Raw genomic sequence first — 20947 nt, forward strand, 5'->3', positions numbered from 1 at the left:
TCTTCGTTTCAAATACATTAGAAACTTATAAATTATTTTTGATTGTAGGATGAACTTTAATATCAAGATTGCTAAACCTTTAGGAATTTAATATTTTAAATGGATTTTTAGCAGGTTCTAGGATCTAAATGAAACCCTCTGGAAATCTTTAATGGTTCAAACGTTCCTGAGTTACTATGAGTTAAAACACATTGATTCTTCCTCTTTCTTTGTGTGAGCATGAGATCACGCATTCGTGCGTGTGTGTGGATGTGCGCGCGCGCGCGCGCACACACACACACACACACACAAACAAGCATGCAGTAATGCCACGTTTAATGCTGTAGATTCTTTTGGAAAACAACGACCTTAATCAAACCAGATTAGAAACTATTAAACCATCAGTTAATTTAATCGATTAGGTTCTTTTATAATCTTGACATTATGTAAACTATATGTAAGTATATAATTAATATTTTGTAACTTGTTAAACTATATAAATTCCCTACAAGTTTTGTTTAAAACTTTTACGTGTTTATTACCAATTTAGCACAGTTATTTTACGCCAAACATAAAATAGTTCGTTTTTCGATCCGAATCATTCGCCTCCTACTACAGATTTCTCGAAAACTATTACAAATACAATTTTGGAACGAATTTTTTTCTTCAATTTTTCAGGTCAGATTTCAGACAACAAAATTTTCACTTTAATTTGGTATCCAAGAATTTCAGTCTGGCTAAATTTTACCGAAGGCATGGAAATCTGGGCGAAATATTTTTTCTAGCCAACAATCTTTGACGGAGCGTTTCCGAACCTATGTTTAAATGAACTTTCTTGTTTATTTTCACCAATAAAAAAACATATCCTACAAGTTTGTTACACTCTTTGTGAATCTCCCTGCACACAATTTTATTATATATATGCCCACCGGGTTGGTCTAGCAGAAAACTCGTCGTCTCAAATGACTTTAACAGCTGATCATTTTCAAAGTCTGATGTTCGGAGGTTCAAATCCTAGTAAAAATTAGTTACTTTTATGCGGATTTGAATAATAAGCAGTGCATAACGGTGTATTTTGGTGGTTGGGGTTCAATTAACAAAACAAATAAGGAATGGTCAGCCTGAGTCTATACAAAATTACACCGCATTAAATGTCATAAATATCAACCTCATCACACTGGGATATGGGGTATTGAAAGGATTAAAATCTAATGCTGCACAAACTTTGATATATTTTAATGCAAATAGTTAGTTATTGCATCAAGACATTTTTTATATTTTTACCATACAATTCTTGCTCTCAGTTTTTGCATAACTGATGATAATTGAATATATATTATCTGTGATGAAGATTATCTCGATATCATACACGTGCAGCGTTGTTATTAATTATTAATGCATTCTTGCATCTGCAATTGAATCTCTTAAATATACAACTATTTAAAAATAGTGTGTATAGGTGAATTCTGAAAATATGAAACGTATATAACAGTTACTGGAAAAAAATATGTGCATATAACCTTAAAAAATACTTTATACAATTTGTAACGAATTTTATTTCATACTGCGTATTTAATAATGAAGTACCACAAAGAACGTTTTTTAAAGTTAACCAAATAAAAAGTACGTTTAAAATTTATTCAGCATTCAAATTAAATTTCTGCTCGTGTATTAAATGATGAAACGTGAATTCGATGTACTTACATTTTTATTAATCAAAAAATACGTTAATTCAATAATTTTTGAAAAGTAATATTAACGAAGTGCACCACGTGTTTATTCTTTCGGTTTTGGAAATGTACTGACTACACCATATAAAAGAGATAGACATTCCAATATACATTTAAGCACGCAAAATTCTATCATCCATTAGCAGGTGTTCGCCTACGGTGTGCTCCGTTATTTTTCTTCTCCTACTTTCACACTTTCATCTATATATATGTATATACAGATATGAGTGTATCAGGATATACTTATACATATATAGATACAGTTATAAGTGTTCACATGTATTCATAAATACTCCGAACTGTCGAGAATATAAAAATTTACACGCTCCGAAAATTTCACCGAAAAAATACGATTGATTTTTTAACGATAACTTCCTTAATTTTTAGGCTTCCCAATCGCTCAAAAAAACTATTTTGCAGCGAATTTCAGGAAATACAAGACATGTTAAGTTCAGAATCCTTGAGCGCTTTGTTTTTTTGAAATTTTTGAGTTTAAAGAGCTTGGGGAATGTGGTCCTTGCACTCAATTGCAAACATCTAACGGTGATATCTTAATCAATTTTTATTCTATAGAAATAAAAAAATAAAATTCGTCAGTAAAATCAAAAACTAATTTTTTGTACTCAAGCATTTTTACATATTTTCTTAAGTTTTTGAATTATTGTGAGAAAAGAAAATTTTTTAAGAAATTCAAAAAGTTTTTCAAATTTGTATCAACCATTTTTTCAAATCCTAGGCATTCCAAACCGGTCAAACTTCAAGAACATATCGTTAGTAATTAAATAAAGTAAATTGTAAAAGGATTAAGTTCAATTCCATTTCTTGCGGAAAAGTAATTTGTTTCACTGCTGACGTTTTCTCCGAAAAAGTGAGACAACCATTTTATTTTCATAACTGCGTTAGTTTTCATGCTAATGACTACCCAAAGCGAATTTTAAAGGTATTTTTTCCATTAGTATGTGGTCCTTGCACTCAATTGCAAACATCTAACGGTGATATCTTAATCAATTTTTATTCTATAGAAATAAAAAAATAAAATTCGTCAGTAAAATCAAAAACTAATTTTTTGTACTCAAGCATTTTTACATATTTTCTTAAGTTTTTGAATTATTGTGAGAAAAGAAAATTTTTTAAGAAATTCAAAAAGTTTTTCAAATTTGTATCAACCATTTTTTCAAATCCTAGGCATTCCAAACCGGTCAAACTTCAAGAACATATCGTTAGTAATTAAATAAAGTAAATTGTAAAAGGATTAAGTTCAATTCCATTTCTTGCGGAAAAGTAATTTGTTTCACTGCTGACGTTTTCTCCGAAAAAGTGAGACAACCATTTTATTTTCATAACTGCGTTAGTTTTCATGCTAATGACTACCCAAAGCGAATTTTAAAGGTATTTTTTCGTAAAATGACAAATTTCCTATAATGTTTCCTCGAAAAATTTTCCGTTTTTCCGTTATTTAACGTTGAAAAACGTCGATTTAAGTTTTCGGTGAACAAAAAGTTACCTTCAACGAGGCATAACTCGGTTCGTATTGAATCTACAGAAATAAAAATAAAACAAAAAACAACCTCTTCGTTATTTTATAAGCTTATTTTTTCTAATATAATGTTTTCGATAAAACGTAAGGTTTTTGAGCTATTCGTGGAAAATCGTTCAATGGTTGGATTAAAAATCAACATTTTTAATCACGAATAACTCAAAAGGTATAGACTCTACAAAAAAGTTTTATAGGAAATTTTTTGCTTAGAATTTCCATCCACTTCTGCGGTTATTTTTTAATGATAATAATAATTTCCACCCACAAGAAGAGGTGGCATCTAACCCCGGGTAAAAGCACACATCGGCACTATATAACTTCTATTCCTTGAGCTATTCCTTAATTACTGTCCAAATTTCACGTCAATCGATTTTGTCCGAATGAATTCTAAGCGAAAAACCGTCAAACACTGGACTATTAGTTTACATATTAATTTTATTTCGTGTTGCTCAAATAGTTATGTGGTCTAGGTGAGAACGTATCGGATCAGTTTCCATGCACACATCGGATCGAATCAGACTTCATATACATATTTTTTTTAACTTTTTTTTTTAATTTAAATTTATTGATTTATTAATAATTATTAACCTCTGTAAAAATTGTTGAATAACGTGAAACATACATAAAATTTTATTTCACTAATAACTTCTGATTTTGTTTAATATTTTTTTTTAATTGTTATTATTGAATTATTATTTATTGTAAAAACTCTTTTATAACCAGAGGTTAATAATTATTAATAAATCAATATATTTAAATTAAAAAAAAGGAGATGAAGTCCGGTTCGAGCCGATGTGCCTTGTAAGATCCAAATATTTCATTAATTAAAATTTTATTTGGTTATAACTCTGGAACCAATGAAAATAAGTACCGCTTACTATATATTGTTGAAAATCTCTCAATGAGGGCTTATTACTGCAGTTAAGAAAAACTCCAAAATCCAGAATCTTTGGGATCTGGACCAAAATCCAAATTTTTTGAATTTTGAGCGGTTTTTTGGACATTTTTTGTCAAGTCGATTGCAATCGAAAGGGGTGGTGCCCAACTAGATGTTACAACAATCCTAAATCAAAAATTTCAACATTATACGGCTAATCGTTTTTAATTTATGCGAGATACATACATACGTACAGAGGTCACGTCGAAACTAATCAAAATGGATTCAGGATGGACAAAGTGGTTATTTCCGTTGAAATTTGAAAACCGAAATTTTTCGTGATTACATAACTTCCTTTACTTCGTACAAGGAAGTAAAAAATATTTGCAACGTATTAGGTTTATAGATTAAGCAGTTTTATCATAATTTCCTTTGTATAAGCTTTAGTAAAATTTTTAAATGAATTGAAAAAGGCTCATTTCGATGTAAAGTGACAAATAGAATCTTTAAAAACATTTTTGGAACGGTCTGTGAAAGACAGCAGCCGATAGAAATTACACGTTATTCGCCTTCTAATATTTATTCTACAATATTTTTAAATAATTACGGTTACATTAATTCAAAGATTGTTTTGCTGTGCAAATAATCTTACTTTCGGTATATAAGAAGAATAAACTTACATGCGAAGAAGTAAATGGCAAAACAAGACCACCTTTATTCTCCTTCAATTCTGAAACATTCAATTACAATTTCTGAATTTAATTTTAAATTAATAAATTACAAATAAAATTATGTAGATATATATTTCTAAAAAATCACGTAAACATAATAAATGTAAGAATTACTTTATTTACAACTCTTATGCTATCCTTTTACCTTTGAAGTTTTTGATAAATAATTCGAGAAAATAAAAGATAAAACAGAACGTTTGCTCTTTCAAGTATTTCACTCCCAATCAATTTCTGTTAAACTAAGCAATTCGATTTTATTTTATTACGAAATCGTTTCTTGAAAAAACTGAAGAAAAACTAAAGGAAAGAACTCTTTGTTTTAACCAATAGTTTTTTTAACCTAACCAGAATTAAAATTATATGAAAAGTGCATTAAAACAGCACATTTTTTATTTTCTGCAAACTCTTTTTTACTGTAAGTTCCTTTTAGTTGCTGAATATGAAAATGTGAAAAGTAATTATAATATAATCATTATTAAGACGATGGTAAAGTGGTTTTTGAAAGGAAAAATTCTTTTAAAATATTTACTGAGTAAAAAATATATTATAACATTATATAATACATAAGATTATAATGTAAAATACTTTTTGTAAGAAAATGATTAACCGGTGCATTTTCTTACAAGAGAGTAAAAAAATAAGCAGTCTAAAAGAGTGAAAAACTGTTTAATTTAAAAGTTTTATTTGTTTATTACCCATTTAACAAAGTTATTGTATGTCAAACGTAAAAAACAGGGGATGTTTACCCTAATTTCAGAATATTGAAAAATGTTTGAGAAATCTGGGGTGAATACAGATCCAGATTTCTCAAAAATTACCACAGATACGGTTTTGGGACCTATTTTATTAGAATTTTCAAAGCCCATAAAAAAACACTAATTCCGTCCCTTAATTAACGTCCTAAAAATTTTAGTACGACCTCATTTCACAGAGGTAACAGAAATCCGAGCAAAATCTTTCATTACCCGTAACTCGTAGTAAGTTCCGGGAGAAGTTATTGATACACTCTGTATATAAATATCAATTCGTCCATGGTTTTTTTTTAATTACTATACATATTTAATTACTCAATTTATCAAAACTAACAGTTTTTTCAACTTTTAAAATTCTCGACTGAATTAACTACTTATTAAAAAAAAAATAATAAAGTTGAATTATGGAAAACCTTTTAAAACATCCAAATTTGGCGAGGATAATTAGAAAAGATTAATATTAAGTAGCTTACAAGGCACATTTTTAAAAATAATTTTATACGCGTGCGTTACATACGGGCATAAAATCTAGTTAAAAAAGTTCAGAGAAAAATTTTGATTACTAAATTAAAATTGAAACAACTGAGAGCACAAAGCGTAATTAGGTAGTGGAATAAGAACTCCCTCATTTTTTACAATTGTTATTAATCGAATTAGGCTTGAAACTAATTCAAAAATACATAATTATGATGACAATTAAATTTACCTATATAATCTAATTATTGTATCACTATAATAAAATTAAATATTCTACTAATTAAAAAAATTGAATTACAATTAAATGTTTTAAAAAAATAACAATAATGGAGAGTAAACACAAAATAATCAGATCAATTAATTACATAAGTTATGCAAAAATTCATCCAATAAAACAAAACAGCTGTCAAATCAAATATTAAATTTAAGAGATATTAAATTTACTTGAAATATTTTCAAAAATAATATCCCTCCTTTGGAATATTATTTAGAAGTCCGTCACTCGGAGAAGTAAATGTAAAGTCCTTTTCGTCTGAATTTGAAACACATTAGGTTAACATTTGTGGTATTTAACGGTTGTATTTCTTATGACATCTGTTGAAGCTTCTTCAACAACTGTGTACCGCATTCTACTGAATTGTTTACGTTATGCGTAATTTCATCGTCAATTTAAACTAGCGCAAGGTGATGCAGCCGAAATTGAGAAACTTTACAAATTTTTAGCAAACTTTAATGTATTTTATATTACTTAATAATTTGTTGGGAAAGGTCATTATAATCCTCCTTGAAATTGTGTTGGCCGTTTTTATTATTCATTTTTCCGACAATAAACAATTTCTTTGTAAGAGATGGATTTTCATGTCGGTTTATCTTTAAATTGTTCTGCTTAGTCTCTTTCCAATATTTGCAGTCTAATTCGTATATAACAATTTACAAATTTGTTTCATTCACTTTTACTTTACACAACTGTTTAATTATGAGCACTTAGATTTCTAAATTTGTTTCGTCTCTTTTTTTTTTTTTTGCTGTTTATACCTTTTCGTCAAAATTTGTCTTTTGGTTTCCCATTCCATTTGTTCACCTTAAAAATGCTATACGTAAATTATTTATTTTACAAATTTACTATAGTACATTACTAAAAAATACAAAAACTTATGACAATCAGAATGGAATTTATTTTGAACACAAAGGATTTAACAGATATAAAGTTATAAATTAAAAAAAAAAGAAAAGAAAACTACAAAGAAAGTTATTTAAAAGCCAAGTTAATCTATAATCGAAAGCGAAAAAGGAAACTTTTCAGTAAAAAAAGTTGTTAACTATTTAATAACAACTTAACTTTGTTACTAGTTGTTATTAACAAACTTAATAACAACTTGTACTTAAGATGTTATTAAATTAAATTTTTAAATGAGAGACTATTAAATTAAATAAATGTTCTTTACACGATCACAGCTACAAAATCTAATATTTGTTTCAGAAATATTTTTAAATCGAAAAACATGTAAATAATGTTAAGTTTCGTTTTATCTTCTAGAAAATAACATTGTACAAAATATGAGAATTTTTATTTCTTACATATAAATTTTTTTATTATTTTTTTTTTTATAACATTAATATGTACTCATTTAAAATGCTGAAACTATACGAATAGTAAAAGATAGAAAATTAAAGAACCATAACCTAAAAAAAAAAAAAAAAAAAAAAAAAAAAGAATTTACCTTTATTAAATATAAATAATATTTTTAATACTGCATACAGCTGTATACTTAAATATTCCATCAAAATTAGATGAATTGATTTTTAACCGAATTTAATATAAGTTAACCGTATTCGTGTACTTCATGTTTTTATGAAAAATCAAGTCTTATGTTTTACTAAATGAACCTATTTTAGTTTTTTTATTGCTTTATTTTGTACAGAAAGTTGCCTAGATAGTCCTCTCGTAAGTTTCCTAAATAACTTAAATGGAACATCTTTTAAGATAATTAATTATAATATATGTTTAGTTCATTCTTTGTTTAAAAAATTTTCCCCAAAAAATTGATTTAAAATTTAATATAAAAAAAAAATAATACAAATTCTCCTTTCTAAGAGAACCTTAGCGCTAATACTCGAACTTGAAAATATAACCGAACGATAACGATTGACATTTTTACTCGATTTATCGATACTTTAAAAAAATTAAAATGAAAAATGTAAAAAAAATTAATTTGGAGACGTGTAATTTTTAAAATCGCACCAAATATGAAAAATAACTTTTTTCAATTAGTTAAAATTTTTTTATTCTTTGAATTCTGTATCGAACTAAGCATTTTTTATTGTTGAAAGGTTTTTTTAATTTTTAATAAATTTATAAATAAATAAATAAAATGGCATAAAACTGAAAAATAATATATAATAGTATTGTTTTGTGGTTAATTTTGAAAACAAACAGAAAAAAAAAACAATAAAATAAAACATTATTAGAAAATAAATGAATTTATAAGCTATTAACGGAGGTAATCTATATTCTACTTTCTTTTCAATCATACAATAAATAAAAATATTATTATTTTTACATTATAGGACGTTTTTAAAATTAATTTTACATTAAATTCATTGATATTTTTAGAAATTTGATTTCTAGTTCGGCCTATCACCTTGGCGGAGTGATAGTGATAGCCTTACATCCGGAGGTTCTGGGTTTAAATCCCGGCCAGACATGATACTTTTTTACAAGCTACAAAAAGTATTCATTTCATTATCATTCATCCGCAGCTATTACCATGTGCCAGTCAGTATAAAATGGAATATAGGGAGGTCAAGTAGAAGAGTTAACTGCTGTTGGTCTTCTCTCTCCTTCAAGTCAGTTATAGACATTCAACATTAATTGTTTCGAGGGAAAAGATTATAGATATTCAATTGTGTAAAAAAAAAAAAAAATTAACAGATTGATTGTTAGGAGACCACGACACCTGATCATGGGTCTTAACGTGCATCTCCGAAAAACCTGTTTTGATGTCTCAGTGTAAGTGATTTCAAACTATTAAGGGTCTTTATTGTGTCTCATTTTTCAAAACAATAACTTCTCACTACAATAGAGCAAATTACACTGATTACAAACGGTATACTTAGCTTCTTTGTGCATGCAATCATTCAAATGTTACTAAGCTATTTCCCAAAAATGTTTAAATTTATATTATTGTTATAAAATAACAACTGAGTTTTAGAAAATAATTTAATTTTTAGAATAAATTTGTTATTCAGGTCGGTAAATAACCTAAGTGGCACCTAAGTGTGTCAGAAATGTGCTATATATATATATATATATATATATATATATATATATATATATATATTCATATAGTATTCATATTCATAACTGTATATTCATACAGTTTTTTCTACTCATAAATCACTATATTAGATCGAAATAATCAGAGATTTAAAAAAAAAAAAATATGTAAACATTGTACATAAATATTTTTAAAACCGCTTCTTTCCTTTCATTATAAGGGTTATAACAAATGATCTTTCCGATTACAAATTTGAATAAGTCACGTTTAATAACACTCAGGTACATGAAAACAGCATCAATGGAAAGTAAATCTCAAACATTTACAATGTTAAGACTCATGTCTCTTTTTCTTCTTATTCATTTGTAAAAGTAAATTTGTTTATATTCAGCTAGCCTATGTTACCAGCTGACATTTAATAGTAACAATGTATCAACTTTACTGTATTGTTCAGTCTTCATCTACACTTCATACTAGCATCACGTATATACTCATCAACTTATAGCATATATTCAACAATTTAATATTTTATAGTGTAAAATTTAAAGATTATATTATATTTATCATGGCTGAACAATGACTATAATTTATTTAAATTATGAACCAGCGAAATTAAAATATAGAACTAGTACACCTAACCGAGGTATTAAAACAAGGCGGTTATTGATTCGAACAGAAGTGTTTGTTACAGCTTTCGTGTAGTTATTGATATCGACGCAAGGAGGGTAGAAGAGGAAAAGGCTGCTAACAAAAAGTGGAAGGTTTTTAATGTTCTGAATTTTCACGTCTGCCAGTCTATTATCAATTTTCAACTTAATTTTAGAAGGAAGTTTGGTGAAGATACATACACCCAGTGGTCCCAGTATCCATAATTAATCTAAAAACAATATAACTTTAAAGCAAGGGATGGATATGTAAGCGAAAGTCAACCAGCCGTCCACCAGTCAGCGAGGCAACTATGGAGAATGTAAGACAGAGTTTCGTACGAAGTCCACAGAAATCCATCACCGCAGCCAGCAGAGAATTAGACAGACATCTGCAACCAACTGTGTGGAAGACTGTGAACTGAATAGACAACTGCTAAAGAGATGGATTGGGCATGCTGGCCATGACAATAGTGAACGTTTGCGTTGGCCTCCACGTCCGACCTTACACCCTGAAACCCTTTTCTCTGGGGTTTTGTCAAACAAGACGTACATCGGTCACGTTTACCACTTACCATCCAGGATCTTCGTGTTAAAATAACGGCAGCCATTGCACTGATGGACCGTGCTATGTTAAAATGTGTACGGCAGGAACTGGACTAGAAGCACGATGTGTGTCGCGTGACACAGGGAGCTCAAATTGAGCACAAGTAATGTGATGTTGTGAACAAAGAAGTAATACAAAACCTTTCGATTTTTCCTTTTCATTGATGCTACTTTTACAAATCAGGGTTATTAAAGGCGAGTTATTCAAGTTTGTAATCGGAAACATCATATAAAATAACCTTGTATTTTGTTTTTTCTATGTCAAAGTCGGTTTTGAATTATGTTATTTGAAAAAAGGTAGACAAAATAAAAAGTTAGGGAACATAAAAAATTTCTTTCTTTTTATGCTTCAAAATAAAATTTACAATCAGTTACACTATTACAGAAACCATAAGTAAATATGATCACATACAATCACATGTAGAGAGGGTTCCATTGAACCTCCTCAAAAATTACATACTCATATTTCTAAACAGAACATTTAATGTATGTACACATATAAAGTTAGGTCAGAGAACAGAGCTACTGGTAGTTCAACAAAAACAAAAACAAACATAAGAATTAATATTAAACAATACTAAGAAATAGTATTGCTGCTGATTTGGAAAATGGAAATGAAGAAAAAATAGTTGCTTATCTACACGCCAGTGGACTGCTAAAAAGTCTAAAGTAAATTCAAGCTGTGTTAAAGAATCTCTAAGGGATTATATTAATTATATTAATACAAGGGGATACTTGAAGCGTGGCACTATAGAGCCGGGAGGTAGTCATGTTGCCTAGGACGCCCGAGCTTGCCCTAATGCAAGAGTGGGGTAGTCGGGGCGTATCCGATGATGGCATGGGGGACCCTCGAGGGTGGACTGAAGGCGCGGGGCAAAGGGAATGCGCAAGGCATGCCTGGAGCCAGGTAGGTTAGGACGGGGAAGGGCAGCCTCCTCGCCGAGGGGTTCTTTGGTCGTCCAGAACAGGTGGTCGAATTGCTCCTATGACGCGTGGGGGGACCCCGATGGGTTAAGTCCTACGTGACATTTATAGGGGGACAGTCACCTGCCACGGCATCCTGGGGCCGCTGATATGCTGCTTAACGCAGTTTCAGTTGCCCCGGGGATGCTTAAAAAGAAGGGAAAGAAAAGAATTCTATGGACTCTCTGGATATGGATTCTATGGATATGAATAATGTTGGTGTTGTTAAAACAACCTTTTTTTATTTTTGTTTTACGTTTTATTTATTATCTATTTTTAATATCAGGGCCCTTTACACCGTGTGAGTGTTCTCAGTGTTTGTGTTTAAATGTTTCTATGTTGATAATTTTGGTGAGTTTTAAGTAAAATGTAAGGGCCCTTAGGGCATCCTTAGATATGACGAACCTTATGGTGATTCAATACTATTTTTTATTTTAAGAATGTGACGAGTGACCGCAGAAGTCGATGGCCATATATATAAAAAAAAGTAATTTATAAACAACAGAAAAAGTAAATATAAAACTACAATTAATAATGAAAGAATAGTAACTAAAATTGAACAAAGTGAATTAACGATATGATAGGTAACACTAAGTTGATGAAGTTCCACCTCAAACTACATAGTCATCAAGGTCCAACACAAGGAGTCGTTTTAACCTTCTGAAGTCTTCTTCACTATATGCTACTTAGCTTAATTGCTAAATAGTTCAGTGGTTGTTTAGTCGCCATTTATGTTTTGTATCGAATCACTGTATTTCTTCTCCAACATACGGCAAACCAGATATTCGTGGATTTCACTGTTTTTTTACAAACCAAGGCGCCTCTGTAATGGTCCACAGCAATTTGTTTTGGAATCTCTATATAATCTTGACGTTGCCGCTGCTTGGTGTACCCAAGCTGGACTCCATACGTTCAATCGGTTTCAGAATCGTCGTTTAAAATAATTGTCAGTTAGATAGTGAAACTTGTAACATCTTGATCAGCAATCCGTACCTTTACTTAAATTTAATATCCAGTTTTTTCTTTTTCTCTTACATGTACCTTCACGTCAGATGACAATCAAGATGATGACCAAGGTACCGTACACTATACGCGTGTGGTATGAAAACGCCACCGAGACGGACCCGCGGGCAGCTTCCTGTCATCATTGTGAATGTCACATGACACGACTTCGCTTGATTAAACCTAATGTTCCACCTTGACAGCCATTTGTTGATTTGGTCCAATTCAGATTGTAGTTTACTTGAAGGTAGATTTAGGTCAACATGATCAGCCAGGGTTGTCATCAGCAAATGAAGCAGCAATGACATGGTCCATACTCTGGAAGTCCGCTGTGAAGATACAATACAAAATAGGTTTTAAATCCAACCCACCTGGTTGGTCTAGTGATGAACGCGTCTTCCCAAATCAGCTGATTTGGAAGTCGAGAGTTCCAGCGTTCAAGTCCTAGTAAAGTCAGTTATTTTTACACGGATTTGAAAACTAGATCGTGGATACCGGTGTTCTTTGGTGGTTGGGTTTCAATTAACTACACATCTCAGGAATGGTCGAACTGAGACTCTACAAGACTACACTTCATTTACACTCATACATATCATCCTCATTCATCCTCTGAAGTATTATCTGAAAGGTAATTACCGGAGGCTAAGTAGGAAAAAGAAAGGTTTTAAAAGTGAAAAAGTCCCCGAGGAACACCCGATTTAATGTCAAAGAATACTGACAACTCCTTATTATGCTTTGCCAGTCAAAAAAATTCAGGTAGCTACGAAGAACAAAAAAAAAAATTTTTATGTACGTTATTAATCACACAAATCTACATTGTTTAATTTCATTATTTAAGATGAGTGAAATAGGTATTTTTCCTTATTTAATTCCTGTAAACAAAACAGTGTATTTTTAAAAAATAACCTCATTTATGTATCATTCACTGATTTTTTTTTGAGGCACCAATTTGTGTCCCACTTACTGAACTGCTGAAAGGCCGAAATATAAATCTCACTCTTTTATTATAATTGCATACAATTTAAGATAGGATGAAATCTTGTAAAGAAATTAACAGATTAAAAAGGAAAAAAAGATTGGGGGAAAAACGTTTTGTAGAAATATAGTCAAAAATTGCTGTTTTGGATGTAGCAGTTGAAATTTTAAATATAGTTCTGAAATATTACAGTTTTTACTCAAGAATTACAGGCTGACATAAAATAACAATTAAAGTTAAATAATTTAAAATATTGTAACGAGTAAAAAATGCCACTCCTGACCGGGACACGAACCCGGATCTCTAAATAAATAGCAGAGAAGCTTCACTCAAGATGGAGATTCTCTCAGCCAAGATGGAGATCGGCGGAATGGCGATCTCCGTAACTATAAATATCATTCTAAAAAAAAAAATAAATAAATATTAGAATTTTATAAATATTTCCGTAACTATTTTAGAGAAACTCATGTTTTAAAATTAGCAAAGTATTGATTAAATCTAACATGTAAAAGCAAAGCTTTTAAATTCTAATTAAAATTTCTAATCTAATAAGAATTTAGTTTGTAATTTGCAAGAAATAAAATATTACCAGTTATATATTAAATACAACTAAATTCTAATGTAAAGAAAACTAATTAAACTTTTTTTTTTTTACTTTTCTTCGGTTGATATTTCTGTTATAGATTAAAAAAATAAACAAAAGCTAACAAGAGAGTATAATTTAAATGATTAATTTAACTATCTATTATAAACTTGTAAGTCATAAATTCATATACATAGAATACTATTTTAATTCGATAATATTTAATGCTTAGAAATTATATATAATCTCAGATGAAGATATATTTTGAAAGATGATTTTGTAGTAGTTTTGTACAGAACATGACGGTCGGTAACATATAAATACATCTGTTTAATGCATGTGTTTATAAATGCAATGTTATTTTCTGTTAGAATATAATTCACGCCTTTAACGTAAATAAATCTTATGTTAGAGTGAAATAAATGGAAATATACTGCTTTACTGACGAAAACAAAAATAACTTCACTAAACTTAAGTTAAATAATTCTTGATTTATTTTATACATTTTTCTTGTTTATCATTTCTTTATCTATGTTATGTACGTATAATATACGAAAAATATACAATATTTTAAATCATATTTTCCGAAAACAAGTTTTCTTTATATTTGTCCACACGAGTGTGTTTGTGTTGGTGTGTGAATAAATTTTATAAATGAAAAATATTATTATGATATTTTTTTAAGTTCGTAGAATATAAAATAGAAAAAAGATGATAAAAAAATCTAATAAATAAAAATAATAAACAAAAGTTTAGTAATATATTTAAAACTTTACTCATAATTTAATTTTCTTTTCCTTTTGTATTATAAAAGAAAATATATATTATAAAGAAAAACTAAGGGATGTGTTTTGAATTATTCAGAATATAAAACGAATTGAGAATTCTGAACTTTATTTTAACATTAAAAGGAAATTTAATAAAATTGCAAGCGTCCGCATCCTGCCTAACCATGTTGTTTTGTAATCTAAAGAATTTCGATTACATTCAACTTATTTCATTTTAAAGAAAAAGTTATTTTTATTTAGTCTAAGTATCTATATGATATTGATTTAATGTAAATTATTTTTTTCAATTTGAATTTTTATTTTATGTTTTATATATATATATATATATATATATATATATTTTATTATTATTAAAAAAACAGAAGGAAACTTCTAAATTAAAAAGTTTTTCATTTTATTTATTTTAGTTATATTAAAGATACATCTTATAAAATAGAGTTGTGTTTAAGTAATTCAGGTTAAATTAACTTATTTTGTTCTGCCAATGGTACACAAGAAGGTGATGTATCTAGTACCGGACGCCCTAAAATCATTGTAAAAAATTATTTTTAAAAAATGAAGGAAACCCAAATAATTGTATTGGTATATTTAATTGATAATTAATCCTAACTAATTTGTGATTTTATTTCTCAAAAGGATTTTAATTAAACATTCTACTAGACGTATTTCTTTGCGTCACACGCTAAAGATATTATTATATTGGTTTAATATCTATATCCAAAATGTTAATTTAAAAATTCAAATAAATTTATTATTTTCTGCGCTAATAAGGCCCAAATGAAAAATGTATTTATTATTTTTACTTTTATACCTAATCGTGACATTCATTTAAACCATCTCACCATTTGGTTATCTGCTCTAGAGGCAGGTACCGCCTCCATTTTCTTGTATTCCTAAATAATTTTTTTAATTAATAATTGCTATCATTTTCTTTTAGATCAACTATAATTTTTACTCTTTATCGGCCTTTATTTTTGCCCTTCTACCGATCCTTTTAAAACTTTTTATTCCACCCTTCGCTTCCCATGACGTATAACTTTCGTAACTTGAATTGTTTTAATTAAACTTTTATTCTCGTTAATTCTCTTGATTACTTCATTTTTCATTTTGTCTATCGATTTAATCGAATCTAATCTGTTCTTTATCCACATTTCAAACGCCTCCACCCTTTCATTTCCTCTTTTTTCAGTCTCCATGTTTGAGATCCATACAGAAGTTTATATAATCATTTTTTCCGTTAAATATATTCTAAAACTTTTGTTTCCTTTTTTTATTTCGTTTTTATTTATGGTGTCTCTTATTACAATTCGTACTTAAATACCTAATTCTTTCTTCTTTTGTATACATTAATTTTCTTTTAGTTTCTTATTCTAAATACTTTTGTATCCCTAATATCCATTTTTAAGAAATATTTTATAAGTGTCTTCTAATTTTGAAATCATCAGTTGAATACCTAATATTCAACTGAAAATTTTTATCGAATTTCTTTTCAGTATTTATAAAACGCTCACTTATTTCTTCATAGCTTTCACTGTATTGTTTATTAATAATTCTTATTAGACCAATCGCTTTTATTCTTAAATCCGTATTCTATAAACACTTGCGCCTTGTTTTTAGTTGATTTTTTCTCTTTTTTGAAATCCCCAGAAGAATCTTCGTCGAGCGAATTAAACTAATCGTCCTGTAACCTTAATACTTCAGTGCAGTATAATTTTTTTCGTCTACAAGTGCAATAAAATTCGCCCGCGTAATTCATAATTGATACGCATGTAAGTTGTACTTTACAAAAGTTAATAATGGAGATACAATAATCCGACAACCATAAAGACCAAGTGAAAATGTCTCATTCTTTTATTCGGAATGTCCCGAGTTCAGACCCCGGGTACCATTAAAGCTTAGTACTTTTGATATAAAACAAATGTTTATATTAAATTCACTTAATCATAAAATATTAACGTCAGAGTTTCTGTAAGAAATGTGTTTTGCGACATAATAGCACATTTATAGAACGAACGGTTTAAGAATGTTAAAAAATGCTCAAAACGTAAGCTAATCCAGAATATTTTGAAGGTAATGAGAGAAATGAGAGTACAGGTACATGAATGAGTGATATAAAAAAAAGGAGTTGAAGAAAAACATCATGGTAAAATCGCTATTACGAAGTTTGCTGAAAACATTAATGTATGATATTGTTCATGCGGATAAATTTCCGAGATATTATTTTGGATACGAAATGAATGACTACAAAATTAGAACTGAATTTTTGAATTTCGGCAAAAAAAGTAGCATCGACAAAATGTTATTACGGAATGATAACTAATAGTTGTGATTCACCATTTGCATTAACCAATCACAACTGGTGATGAGTCATGAACGTACGGCTACGAAACAAGGAAGCAATCATCAAAATGGACCAATCATCCTAAGCCTCTTCTTCGAATAGTAGAATTGTGTTCGAGGTAAAAATTCATCAACTCTCTACAATCAATATTTCTAAAATTACAACCGGTTTATGAATTTAAAAATATAAATATTTTAATTAATAATTTCGTGAAAATTATTTCCAGGAACAAAACTAATTTTATAACCGATTTTAATAAAAGGAAGAAGCTTTCAATTCAATCTCTAAGTAATTATATATATTTTATATATGTTCAACTCAAGTTTCATTACGTCGACTTAATCCGCGTTGATTCTTTTCTTTTAGCTTGTAGTGGAGATTCTTCAGTTGATAAGTTTATAAGTTTTTTCATTATAAGTGAAGCGGAATATTTTTTAAATGAAAAAATATATTATTTTCATAAACAATTTTAAAACATTTTTCAAATTTTTTTCCGGTCATGATTAGTAAGTATTAAATTAAAATTGCACGATGAAAATTAATTGAAAAACTTAGGAATCTTATATCCACGTTACAGACAGCTTAGCTGAAGATCAGTAACTACATTTTTGTCGGGTGTAACATTTATTTTATTATATTTTTCAAATATAGATTTTACGCCGTTGTTTCTTACGAGAAACAGCTTTTTTGTAGTCCTATTAAAAGTTTAAATATAAATTATATCGTAAAATAAAAAAAAAAACATTAAAAAAATATCTTATATACCATCTTTTATAAAGATCTTTTAAACTTTTACCTTTAACTTATATTAAGAGTTTGTTTTTTAAAATCGATTAAAGGTAAGTAATCTGTTAGTAGCTACTAGTTTTTAATTTTTATAAAGAATTGAAAAAGGATTATTAAAATTAAAAAGGATTCGATTTTTTAAATCTGCTTTACTTTTAATGTTCATTTTATTCATAATAAGAATTAAAAAAAAACGGCAATGAATTCCATAACTTGACCAGCGGAGCCGAGAAATTCATTCTTTTCGATTCAATCAATTTAAGCTAGAATATTAGGATTACAGTTTCGAAAAATATGTTTTCGACTTGTTGAAAATTTGGGAGCTCATGCTCATGGACTTTATTACTGGTTAAAATATTTAATAAAATTAATTTAAAACATACTTTCCGATTTCTTTTTTTTAATTTGGGAACTCTCATCAGAAAAGAGGATTAAAATATTTAACTGACTTTATTGTTTAACAAAACTCATTTCGAGCATTAAAGCTTTTAAACTGCGGAAATCATTTTTTTTTTCATTTTGGGGTTCCAATACTCAAAGGGAAGCATTCGGATAAAATAAATTTATAAGAAAATCAGTCCTAAATGGTGAATATAAATTTAAAAAAAAAACTTATTAAAATTGTTTAAAAAATACAAAAATTCAACCACATTAATAAACAAAGTTGTAACTTTCTAGGAAGTGAACATTTTTGGTTAATTTTTTTTTTCAAGAAATACTAAAGTACGGACTATAAGGAAAATATTAAGATTTGTGCATTTTAAATGCAATGGGTAACTTGTGAAATGGATTTAAAAACCCACCGGGTTGGTCGAGTGGTGAACTCGTCATCGCAAATCAGCTGATTTCTAAGTCGAAATCCTAAGGTTCATATCCTACTAAAGGCAGTTTCTTTTATACATATTTGAGTACTAAATCGTGGATACCGGTGTTCTTTGGTGGTTGGGTTTCAATTAACCACACATCTGAGGAACGGTCGACCTGAGACTCTACAAGACCACACTTAATTTACATTCATACATGTCATCCTCATTCATCCTTGTTTTCATTTGTACAGCAAACAACTATGTTTCGTATATTCATTAATTTTATTATTATTAATATATTATTTTTAAATAAATATCTTTGTTTTCTTGTTTATTTTTTTAAATCACCGGTAGAACAAGATACATTTCATAAGAAAGCTACCCATTATAATGGGTCCCATAATTCGACTTCTGGAAAATTTCGACATATTTTCGCGTTTCACATCCCCTAGACCCCAAAACCACCGTCACTTCAAATGTTTATATATACATTCATATATATATATATATATATATATATATATATATATATTGGCGTAATTTTGCGCCAATCACTTCCAAATTGATACATAAAATATAACGACCCAAAATCTCGGTCAAGTTCGTTAACGGCCAAAATCGGACCATGGAAATGGAAATGGGGGGCTTTTCGAAAAAAAATATCGCTATAAATTTATTATTAAGTAAAATATCGAATTCGTTTAAGTTCCTATTATTTTTTGGATAAGGGCCTAAAACTTATTTCAGTAAAGTTCTTTGATATCACCAACCATTGGCCCATGGGGCCGAAAAATGGGGGTTTGAAGACAAAAAAAATCATACCTCTCTTAATATGCACAGTATCGAATCTGTTTTAAGTGGTCGTTAAACCTCTAAACATTACCTAAAACTTTTGTCTGAAATAATTTCTGATATGACCAACCCTTATGGAAAAAGGTACGACCAAAATGTTACTGTAATTGTAAGAAGATGGAGCTTGTCGTATGCTAAATATGTGAAACTTTCACATGCAACCATTGTCGTATTGAGGAAATTTGAAGTTTTTCTTAACTTTACGGTGGAAATCTTTTTTATCCCCTATTTAGCACCGGTGAAATCTACCTCCGATTTCCGGCGTGCCGAAGGGATTTTTTTTTTTTTTTGCAGTACCTCACAAGTATTTTATATTTAATATGTATCTATTATTTAATATCTATATTTAATAGATTCCTTTTAAGTGCTGATAATGACTAATTAATGGTCGAAATTCGTAAATTAAAATGTTTTTTCAGTAAACAGTTCTCGTTGTTTTACTTTTCTATTCTTATTTTTACAAAAAGGCTCCTGGAATAGACAGTATACCTGTAGAATTACTGCGCAGTGCAGGTGAGGAAGCGATTGATAGATTACACAAACTGGTGTGTAATATTTATGAGTAAAGGGGAAGTTCAGTCAGACTTCAAAAAGAATGTTATAGTCATGATACCAAAGAAAACAGGGACAAATAAATGTGAAGAATACAGAACAATTAGTTTAACTAGTTATGCATCAAAAATCTTAACTAGAATTCTATACAGAAGAATTGAGAGGAGAGTGGAAGAAGTGTTAGGAGAAGACTAATTTGGTTCAGGAAATGTTTAGGGACAAGAGGGAGGACTTTTAGGCCTCAGATTAATAGTAGAAGGAAGATTAAAGAAAAACAAACTAACATACTTGGCATTTATAGACCTAGAAAAGGCATTCGATAACGTAGATTGGAATAAAATGTTCAGCATTTTAAAAAAATTAGGGTTCAAATACAAAGATAGAAGAACAATTGCTAATACGAACCAAACAGCAACAGTAATAATTGAAGAACATAAGAAACCGTAATAAGAAAGGGAGTCCGAAAAGGATGTTCCCTAACCCCGTTACTTTTTAATCTTTACATGGAACTAGCAGTTAATGATATTAAAGAACAATTTAGATTCGGAGTAACAGTACAAGGTGAAAAGATAAAGATGCTACGATTTGCTGATGATATAGTAATTCTAGCTGAGTATAAAAAGGATTTAGAAGAATCAATGAATGGCTTGGATGAAGTCCTACACAAGAACTATCGCACGAAAATAA

At 29.1% G+C, this 20947-nt stretch overlaps 1 long non-coding RNA gene across 1 annotated transcript in view; it reads right to left on the bottom strand.

Moving 5' to 3' along the window:
• Positions 1-1333: 1333 nt before the first annotated feature.
• The window catches only part of LOC142323026 (uncharacterized), a 79292-nt gene continuing 59678 nt past the window's right edge, over positions 1334-20947 (bottom strand). The window contains exons 2-3 of the long non-coding RNA XR_012756001.1: positions 4804-4853; positions 1334-1445 (exon numbers count right to left, since the gene is read on the bottom strand). This is a non-coding gene — a long non-coding RNA (uncharacterized LOC142323026). The remainder of the gene's footprint in view (positions 1446-4803; positions 4854-20947) is intronic.

This window comes from Lycorma delicatula, chromosome 4 (genome assembly GCF_047948215.1).
Source record: "Lycorma delicatula isolate Av1 chromosome 4, ASM4794821v1, whole genome shotgun sequence".
Classification (NCBI taxonomy): domain Eukaryota; kingdom Metazoa; phylum Arthropoda; class Insecta; order Hemiptera; family Fulgoridae; genus Lycorma; species Lycorma delicatula.